We start from the raw sequence: 12,070 nt of genomic DNA on the forward strand, positions 1-12,070 counted from the left end.
AGCACTGGAGTATAAATTATACGGGACAAATGAAGTTTAAGAAGAAAATAATAATACAAAAAGGACGGATAAAACATTTATAGAAAGCAAACACTGTGAAAAACGAAACTAAATTTAAGTTATAATATCAGTATTATACGTATTGACGAGTTGACAAAAAATTAGTATTTATTTTGTTCAGAGAATTTATGTATAGTGAATATTAAAGTATTATTGCACGATATATACTTTCATTATGTACTTTCAACGAAATAATACTATGTAGTTAAAATCCTTTAGTATTCTCAATAATAATTTAAAAAAAAACTCATTTGGATGTGAATAAATAAGTACAATTTATCCACGAAAAAAAAAACTAATAAAAAAAAATGTATGTATTATACAAGATGATAAATTTAAAAAACTGACAAGTAGGCAATCACTTTGCTGCACAAAAAGTGTCAATTTTAAATCATTATTGAACGGGCACTTAATTTTGAAATGTTGAATTTGAATTCGATGATAATCAATAAACCGTTAGCAGATGAAAAAAATTCTTATCAAGTTTGTTTTATTTAAATTTTCTTATATTAAAATAATAGACTAATTAATGACTACTTAAAAATATAGATTTTTAGAATAATTTTTTTATATATATAACTGTATAGTGTATAAGTAATACACAATAATTAAAGACAAAAATTTAAAACATCGAAATAATGAGTGTAGATACTTGTGAATGGAACTCCTTTAATACTTAAATATCCGTGCATATTATGTTGTATTTACGTTCTTATAATATACCTAAGCCCTTGTTTTGTACGTTCTTTTATAAGAGTACAATATAAACTTTTGGGAAGCAAAAATTAAAAATTCTTAATGCTTTTCTCAATATTAGGAAAAACGAGAATTTTTAAGCAAGACAAAATCGATTTTCTAATTTTGATGTAATTTACAAACACATTTTTTTTTTATTATTATTATTATGTTTTATTCAATCTGTTTCAAAGGAGAACAATAAGAATAATTGATGTAGAAACTAAGATAAAAATAAGAATCAAAATTAAAATAAAATACAAACAAATTGATACTTTATTAGTTAAAATAGCCTTTTGAGCCGTCTAAGACGAATGTGTGTCCAACGTGACGTTTTCTTAAAAATTATTCATGAACAAAATATATTTTTTTAAATTTTAAAATCGTTAACAAAAATTAATTAATAATTCGTTAATTTTTCAGTAAATTAAGTGTACTTCAAATCGCATTTTTTATTCAACTCAATATTCGGGTGGAATAATGATTTGGTGAACATTAAATAATAACTTGTGATTTTGCTTTTTTAGTGTTGAATAAATAATATTTTAATAAATATGTATGTATTTCGTATGTAATCCACAAAAGCTTAAATGATCATGTTTCATTTACCACACAGCGCAATAAAATTCTAGTTATATTTTAATATATTCATAGCAGTGTTTTATAATTTCTAGCATTAAATCGTCATGACATTTTTATGTTTATAAACTTTCTTTTGCATTCATAAATTACATACGATTTATTTCATATTTGTACATTAATATTGTAGGTATATACATGTAGGTCAGTATATTATAGTGGATTAAAAAAAGGTTCATATATTTTGCTTACATATTTTATTTATTCACTCAGCTAAATAAATTAAGGTTTTACAATCATAATATTATATGATGTTAGTTAAACCACCTGTATACATGTAATATATTATACTTAAGCGTGTTAACAACTATAAAATATGTACGTCTTATTCACCTTATATTTATAAATAAATTATTATATTACTATCAATACATGTTAATAGTATACTATATACATTTCATAAAATATATTCCAATATACTTTTAAAGGTTTTTAGAAAAGTTCAAATGTTCAGTTTATTTTTTATATCGCACATAATATTATATTTTAAGCATTTAGAGCTCAACAAGTTTTCGGCATGTAGTAAAATATTTATTTGATGTGGTTGAAGCCGTTAAGTGGAATGGAGCTTGGTAGAACCTGATTAAATATTAATTTGTAAGTCAAATCGTGTTATCTTCGAAAATAAATTTATCATAATGTCTTAACTATAACAATATTCTTGAATATTTTACCGACACAGAATTACAGCGGCATAGGCAATTTTAATGTATAATGTATTTTGTTGATGGTATGGCTAGTAATCAATATGATTACAAGTTAAACAGAGTTCGGAAACATATACATATTAATGGTACAGTTTTTATCAAAGACTGGACGTTAAAAATCCGAACATATTATTGTAAAGACTATAAAAGTAACGAAAAATATTAATAATTAATAAATAAATAATGCATTTAAACGACAGATATTATATTATGATGGAGAGTAGCGTAACCATAAGCATCTTATTTTATGCGCTTTTGTCACTTAAACATTCTTGTTTTGGTAGCTATTGTGGTCATGGTAAAACAATAGTTACAACTTACTATAATATACCATATGGACTATATTGATTGTAGAATGTGCGATACTTTTTTGTTGTAATATATTAATGAGCGGATAGACTGAAATAATTCCGTAGGGCATGTATATGTATAAACGATATTTGCTATTTTTAACACGCAGAATTTAAATGAAAAAATAAATAATGATCTAAGTATAATAAAATATTATTATTACTTATCAAAATTAAACAAATCATACTATTTCACTATAGGACTGTGAATATTAGCATTATTAATAATATTAACCAACCATTTCACTAAAAACGCTGTTCAGTTAACTAAATAAATATGATATTTAATTTACCAGTTAACATCATGGTCTATGAAACACAGTAATATTATATGTTTTAAAATTGTTTTTTTTTACGCTCAAGAGTAATGCAAGTTCTTAAATCGACATAATATGAATATATCTAATATTATATTATGTTTGTTCTCATCACACGTTTATTTATTGTGCGTTTAAAATGTTTAAATATTATGTACTATTCTTTACTTAAAGACATATTTGACATTTTGCAACTCACTGATTTCCTCTATTATTTATCGCTATCTACAGTAGCCAGTAGTCACCCAAGAAACCGATATTTCCTCTAGATTTGTTCAATAACCTACACATTATATTAAATTGCAGGATACTCTCAAAATAGCAAATACAAGTAAAGCTACTTACGATGACAATTCGACCAGTGTGGCTTCTGACAGTTGACATAGACCCCATTATAGCTTTAACTGTCCTTCAAAATTACCTCGATAATGAGTATCTAGGAAACCAATTGGTGAATCAAAATAAACCTGGAGAAGTTTATTCACCCTTCAGAAAATCAAAAAACTCCATAAAACTTCACTTCAATGTTCATATTACATTCATGTTACATCACAGGTGAAATATTGAAGCGTTATTTTTAACAAACGGCTAACTTGTGATCAACACCTAAAAACCAAACGTTAAGTACACAATACTCGTCCAGTTATCAGATTCTTTGTATGTAAATTTAGTCTTTTAATCTATTCAAAATCAACATTATATGAATCTCTAGGACACACCTGATCTTATAATATGCATCATCTTGGTGATTAAGTTGTAAAACGATTTCAAGCATGCATCTAACAGTTTTCTTTCAATCCTACACCATTTTGTATGTCACAAACAACTAGCTACAGTGGATATACAAAAGTTCTAAAATAGAAACTGATGAGCAGCTTCCAACTATTAATGACTATTGTACTAAATATACACCAAATTATAAAACTAATCATCTGCAGTGACCTCTTTTTTCCCATCTATCCACACTTATACATTCCAAAAGCTATCCACGTCGTCTCAGAAGACAGTAATACGGTAGAGTTGAAAAAAGCTAAAATAAATTAAATAACTTATTGAATCTATAGAGGGTTCATTGGATAGCCTCTCCCGCCGTGGATTTTCAGTTTTAAATATAACAGATATTGTATAATTCATGAAATAATAATAGAAAGTTTAAATGTATACACAGATGGCACAGTTTAGTTAGTTTACAATCAAAAAAATTAGAAAAAATTAGAAAATATAATATAAATGTGTGTAACTAATCGTAAGTATACAGTCATACAGATGAGAACAGAATACAAGACGTTGAATATATGGTATGCATATTGTATAAGACATTTCTTAGGTATACAATCAATATCATAATAATAGAGTCCCACGCGAATAGTGTTTACGATATATATATATATATATTATGGGCTAGACGAAAGACGTTTGGGTCAGATTCGGCACGTGTCGGTCATCGTGAACTTTCACCCGATCTTATTTTTGCAACGACAAGGATTTTATACCTTATCGGGTGACAAAATGAGGGGAAAAATACGATAAAAGCTACGGACATTCTGGCAAAGCATCGTCGTAGAGAGAGGTATAACACTGACTGTCGTCCACCTAAAACTGTACAATAATTGAACTAGTTCGAAAACAACGATTGCTCGAATACAAGGCGAGAATCGGTCCATTGTGTGGCGTGTGTTAGTTTAGAGTTATTGGATGACCGAAATACGAACCCTTATCGTTAACGAGATAAAAAATATATATATATAATATCGTGGAAAACTAACTTTATTGTTTCTGTATATCGATTTGTTCCGTCTGAATACAAATTCACTGAACTCGATATGTCGTAACAAGTTTTCAAAAATCCATATAATTGGTTTCCTAAGTATAGTGAATATCATGTAATATCAGGTGTACCTAATCAGAAATCGAAATACGTTTTTATAAATTTTCATCAAATTACTTTTCCTCTTCGCTTAAGTATTGTACGAAACCCTTAAATTCAATATTAATGGCACGTCTGCAGGGAGCATGTTTTAAGCGTTCTTTTTTCATTTATAATAAATCAACACGAACAGCTAATACATTTACAGTTTAAATGTATGATTCGATAACATTATACAAGCGTTGCTTATTTATTATTCAAGTTAATTGTAGAGATATTGATTTTAGATTAAACTCTATGAAAATATAATATTGCACCATTTATACCTACGATATAATAATTATTTTAATGAAAACATTGTATGCATAATTTTATCGAACTCAAACGATGATAAAACATTCAACTATGTTTAACGTTGAAACAAGTAACTAATCGATGGATTACATTTTATTGTAAATAAAATACGGTACAACTAGAAAAATTTGACGAACCAATGTGTTATGATTATTACAAGAAACTAAATACATTTTACATTTTGAATATCATAGTACTTTAATAATATTGTTAATATCCACTATAATTTATTTAAGTTTTTAAACGAACAAGTGTCACCTTTATATAATTATTATGTATGAACATTAAATATAATGTATAGTATTATACATAGCATTAAATGTATTTACGTGGAAAGTGCTACATCATACTCATCATAGTCATTGGTATGTCATTTCCCATGGAATTTTGATAATTCCTACTGCTTGGTGAACAAATATACCATAAAATGATTGTCTTAGTTAACTATGTATAGTATAATATATTCTTAAAAAGAGCATTTGATTGAGGGGTGAATAATACATTTAAAAAAATTAATTGATTTACTTTTATTGATTAAGTCAAGTTAGTACAAATAAACAGCATACTTCCAAGAAATAAATAATTATTTTATGTTTATTTGAAATTAATTTTTTTAATAATATTAGTTTTATAAAAACTGATAAGGAAAAATTACCGGTGATCAATTTTCTCAAAAATTTACCTGTGTAATGTTTTCGTGAGTACAAAATAACCAAATGAGGTAATTTAAATATGAAATAAAGTATTGAAAATTAACATCATACTGTTTATTTACATTATTTATAAACTAAATTAAATATAGGACTTAAAATCACACATAAAATTTAATAATCTGAATACTTTATACACAGACAAACATTCTTTGTATGATTAAAAATTGTGTTTATTTTGGTTTATTACGAAATTCATATATTTTCAAATAATTCAAATAAATTGTTGTCGACTTCAAATCAATGAGAATTATATATTTTATCATTTGGAAAAATATATTATTTACATAAAAAAATAATACGTGATATGTATTATGTACACATATATGTTTATATATATATATATATATATAATCTTTTCAAGTTTAATAAATTGGTTAATTCCCTTAACACTTCATAAATATAATTTACTTAAATTCAATTATTTTTTGGTATGGAACTACCAGTTTTTATTTCCTTATACTAATTAAAAGTAAATTGTTTTTATTTGTATTTTAATTTGCTTACATTTTGTCATTTGGAAATAACAGTAATAATGTACAAATTTAGATTTGTATAGATTTGCATATGCTTAGATAAAAGTAAAATATATACTCGTTTTAGTCTTTTATTTATGTACCTATTTATATGTTTGACTTCACGGAAATATATTTGCAGTTGTAATATATTAACTTCATAGCCATATATTTTTGGTTCTAGTACATTTTGATTGATATCAATACGTTTTCTATAACTTCCTTCCCTCCAAAAAAAAACTTAAATCATTTTATGCTACCCGAGTTAATATTAACATGGATTAAGATTTTGCAAGACTTTTTTGATCGTGATTTATATCCTCGGCATTGAGTTTTAACCTATGTATTAAATTATCTGTGTTTTTTTCAATCAAACATATATTTATTTTTTTTGATTAATTTTTTACATTTAATTGTAATTTATAGTGAAAAAATCAACTATTTTAAATTACGAAAGTGCACACAAAGAACAATTATTGTTTCAGTGTTAAAATTACTATTCTGATTGTTTAATACAAAATATTATTGACCTTATATTAATTTACGCCCAGTGGCGTGCCCAGAAGTTTTCAATAAGAGGGATGTTATATAAATAATAATAAGTTATACAATAACTTTTTGCTAATAACAAATACAAAGTATATAAAGTAATGACTGTAAAACAGCTCTTATAATGTATAAGTTGTTCTTGTAGGTCGGAAAAAAAGATAATGGGGGAGGGGGGTAACCCTTAAACTTCTCCCACCTGTGTACACCACTGTTTATACTCTTCATCTAAAATATTAAGTACAGTGAAACCTCCTTTAACGGACGCCTCTCAATAGCGGACACCTCCAAATAACGGACGGAATTTTGGGAACGGTGAAATGTGTACTCACTGTATTTCCCCTCTTAATAGCAGACACCTCCAAATAGCGGACGACATTTAAGCGACCGAGAGTGTCCGGTATTTAAAGGTTTCACTGTATAACATTATAATGTTGACTGATTTTTTATAAATCATTATTTATCATTGTGGTATTAATTAATACTGTTAAGCACATTTAAAACGTTGAATAGTCAATATTATACATTAGGTAATTATGATAAAGTACATTATTTACATTAAAATTAATGTATTCTAAAATTAAAAGGCCAGATTAAAAATTTAAAAAAATTACTTTCCAAGTTACGTACTAGTTACGTTACTAATTAGTACGTTACAATATACACTAATATACAAGTTAGTCTATAAATGGTAAACAATTTAAAAAAAAAATTTTAAATCTACAAAGTACTAGAATATATAATTTTTGGACGCATCAAGTCTCTAGAGTCAGGTTATGGATCACTTTTTCAACTCAGAAAAGTACCTACTAAAAAATACATAATACATACTAACAAGTTTTAAAATATGCCAAACGTATTTCGCTATGTCACCGTACATGGGATTTTTAACCGCTATAGAAAGAATAATGAACATTTTAAACATTTTAATACAATAGGAAAACGTATTTCGGTACATTACAATATACAATCTATGTTTTTAATACAAAATCAAATTGTTTAAATCGATCGACCATGAAAAAAATCAAATGTCTACTCATATTTTAAAGGAATATTCAAATATTGTTAGGCGTAGTATTCATCTATTGTTTTTTTTTTTTTTTTTTTTTAATTCATTTCGGTAAATTAATTTATATTTTTAATTAAAATGACTGTTCTAGCATCATTTTTGTAAAATGACATTTTATAAACTGAAATTGAAAATATAATGAGATCACAAACGCTGTCATTATATTTTTTACGATGATATGGAAATGTATTTAATTGTAGAACTATAAATTATTATGAATTTATTGAAAACAATTTTAAATAAAATAAAAACCCAGTCTATAAAATACATAATATACTTACATATTATATACGTATAATTATTAGGTAATGTATTTGGCAAATGCAAATTTCGAGTATAACGTGTCATCACTGTTAATGTTGAACGTTGATTATAGTACTCATTTCATCATGTACATTTTCCTTTTATAGCTAATACTATGGCCGTCATCAATCGGCTAGTCATACCAATTTGTTATTCTCTCAGAAAAAGTCAAATTTTTAGATGAGTCATATTTTTTACGAACTTGCATATTATTAATACTTATAATCCACTCAGTTTAACATACTAGTATATTCTATATAACATTTATCATTAATTCAGTATTTATTTCCAATTTGTATGTACAAACCCCATTATTTTACAATAACGGCGTAATGTATAGGCAAAAGAGGTACATGCCTACGTAGAAACTAAGTAAACGATAATTTATTTATGTGCAATTTCTGTTGTCCATCTATTCTTATATTATAAATTTTTTATTTATTATAGTTCTTAGACATAAAATAAAATTTATAAATGCAATGTTTTCGACAAAAATTAATTAAATCTACCATGTTACTAAAAGTAAATAAATTTGTTTAGTAGTAATATAAATATATCATAAAATATACTTAGGAACATAGTCTGATAGACCGTTATTATTCAAATTCATATTTCGTATTTATCATTCAATTCAAATTTACCAAATTTATTACTGTGACTTATTCAATGATATGAACCACTTGAATGTCGACGACACCTAATGTAGAACAAAGTGGTAACTTATTTCCACTCTTGTTTTAGTTTTAGAATATCTGAATGTTAAATAGTACTCAAGTAGTTTTCATCGTATCAAGTTAAAAGCCTATCAAACAAATGTAACAAAATATAAACCATCAACAGATTATTATTTTTCGTTGATATTATGAAAATATGAAGTACAAAATTTTGGTTTAAAAATAAATGAACCAAATTGATTCAAAACCAAAAGGTTATGTGAAATATTAAAGAAGTTTCTAAAATCACTCAAATCTAGATATTTTTAAAAATAGTGGTTTAAGTTAGAAAATGCCACCACATACATATACATGCGCAAAATGGAAAAATGTAAGTAAATATTTAAAACCACAGTTTGTATATCATAGAAACGGGTATTTTTATTATTTTATTGTTATTTGCATATTTCCCCCCACTATAAATAACAATTACTATATTTATATTTAAGTACAACAATTGTTACTCATAATATATATGTTATAATATTGCAGGGTATTATATATTTTAATATCGAAATGAAACAACTTATTTATTTATACAACTAGATCAATTAAAACTACCACTTCGGACGTTGCCTATTAAACAAGATAGAAAAAAATTGACAAGTTTCAGAATGTGGGAATTATTGTAGAATTTCTCTCTCTCTCTCTATTATTTTATTGTAATTTTAATAGCAATCACGATCGAATTTTATGGGAAATTAATTTTCAAGAATTCATATTATGTTAATATTATATATTTATAAAGATTGTCTGCAACGTTTCCGCAAAAACTATACCGGATGTGGCTACATAAATAAGTACGTCGTGTAATTTCCCCAATAATTAACGTATATTATATTATACATGTTTTTTTTAATTCACAAAAAAATAAAATGTAATTTTATATTTAGAATTAGATCACATTTAAATTACTACCGTCAAACACATTTTGCATTGACTTAATACGTCGTGTTGGCAGCGTAATAACTTAGTTTCCAGAAATATCTTTAAAAAAATTCCATAAATAATATTATAAAAACGCTCAATATATCTTATAAAATCGAAATAAATCGAATTCAGATAATAATATTATCTTTCGAGAACACAAGACTGTGAGAATGAGAATCGCAACGACCAACGTTCTCGTCCGCACTGCAGTCACTATACACCATTATACGTTCACCGCGGTGCGCAGTGGCAGTAAACAAATCGTTTTTAACAGAGAAAAGCAAAAGACTATAATAATAATAATAATAATAATAATAATAATAATAATACGAAAGAATATCGTTCTGAATTCAATTCATCTATTCCAACAATGACCGGAAATCCGTGATCTTTAACCGTCGTTGTCACGTGTCGGCCCCCTATTATGTCCGCATACCTTCATCTCCACGTACATAATATACACGCTCGTATTATTCAATGCATTATAGGTAGGTAGTATTATATATATTCACCTACAAACATATAATAATATGTCCACACGACGTCGTCGATCTCTACCACCGTTCAGTGTTCCGCAGACCCTCGTTCAGACCCGGAAATAGGTATGCTAATCGGGCGCGTTTTCCGCGTGACAATAAAATTAACTATATATATACGCACGTCCTCGAAAATATGCAGCGCTCCCTTTTCAAAGTTTGATTTCACTTTTATTATTGCTATCCACAAACGGTTGGTTGTCAACACCAGAGAGTTAACGAATAAACGCACAGCCATAATATACAATGTGCGTGTGTATACAATATTATGTATATACATGTTAAATAATATATATACTTGAACGCATAGCGTGCCGATTATGGAGAAAATCGCGTACTAACACGAATTGAGAGAAGACAATAAATATCGATGCGATGTATACTATATACATTATGTGTACGAAGTGAGAGAGAGAGAGAGAAAAAAAGGGTGTGTGTGTGTGTGTGTGGGCACCAATTAAACGACTTTAGAGGTCGACACGTTTGCCACCGTTGAAGTTATTCGCATTAAAACGTTAGTTTGCGTAAATTTATTTCACCCGTCTCTTACAATACGCATATATGTACATATTTTATAGGTTATCGTAAAGTAAAGTGTACAATACAAACAATAAGCTCTCGATCCAAATGATTTTAGGTTTATACAAAGCTTGACTTACAGACAATGACACCCGTTCGTCGAAACACTATAACTAAAATAAATAAGGGATCAAGTCAACTTCCACATAAAATATGCAATTAAATTGTGTATTTTTTAGAACAAAATTGACCTTTTATGACTAAATATGCATAGTAGTTATTCGAGAAAAAAATATTTATTTTTTATTTATTTAAACCGTTTGTGTCATTCGACTTTGTATGTTTTTGTTGTTTTTATTCTTATTTTTGATTCGCTTATTTTTTCCTTTAACTGCTTCGCTTTGATACTATACTTTCTAAATGAGTTAAACATTGTATTGTGTACTATAATTTAAGTTTAAACTGATTAGTAATCATGGATAAAAAAAATGAAACAATATCATTACAATTTAATTTTGTATAAAAACTTTATTTTCAATGCTGCATCCATTTTGTAACAAAATAATTTCATTATATTTTGGAAATGATTCTTTTGAACAAAATAGTGCAATTTTGTTTTATATATTTTTTATCTGAGTTTTCTTTATAAACTGGAAATAAAATAATTTTAAATCTAGGTACTACATAACTAATTACCGACATAAATAGTACTTCCAATGATTAAAATTTATCACATTTACAGTACCTTACAATATCTTACCTTATAATACTTAACATAAACTGAGTACTACATAAAAATTATTTAAACATACAATTTATTTATGAATAACATTGATGTAAAATTCTATTTAGTAACAACCAAAATTGTTATATTTTAAATATAAAATATTAACACTTGGTAAATAAAAATATACCCTCGATAACCATCATATTATACTACTATCATTGTATGACTTAAGTTGTTACGATTTTTATATCACATTAAATAAGAACACTACGACACTAGAATTAGCTATATGTATTCAGGCTATTCAGAGAACATATTGGGAGTTTTGATGCTTTAGGTAGAGCTCAGAACATCTAATTGTTTATTTCTCCTCCCACTAGAATAAAATGTCAATAGCAATTTCTTGGACACAAAAAGTATCTAAAAACTTACAAAACCTACAATATTTGATACGTTATAATATGTCTAAACTT

At 26.5% G+C, this 12,070-nt stretch overlaps 1 protein-coding gene across 2 annotated transcripts in view; it reads right to left on the reverse strand.

The window, feature by feature from the left end:
* LOC107165700 (uncharacterized) overlaps window positions 1-12,070 on the reverse strand; it is a 206,187-nt gene that overhangs the window by 70,621 nt on the left and 123,496 nt on the right. The gene's annotated exons all lie outside the window — the stretch shown is intronic.

Source organism: Diuraphis noxia, unplaced genomic scaffold, assembly GCF_037042655.1.
Source record: "Diuraphis noxia isolate RWA-SAM2 unplaced genomic scaffold, SU_Dnox_SAM2 contig0002, whole genome shotgun sequence".
NCBI lineage: Eukaryota > Metazoa > Arthropoda > Insecta > Hemiptera > Aphididae > Diuraphis > Diuraphis noxia.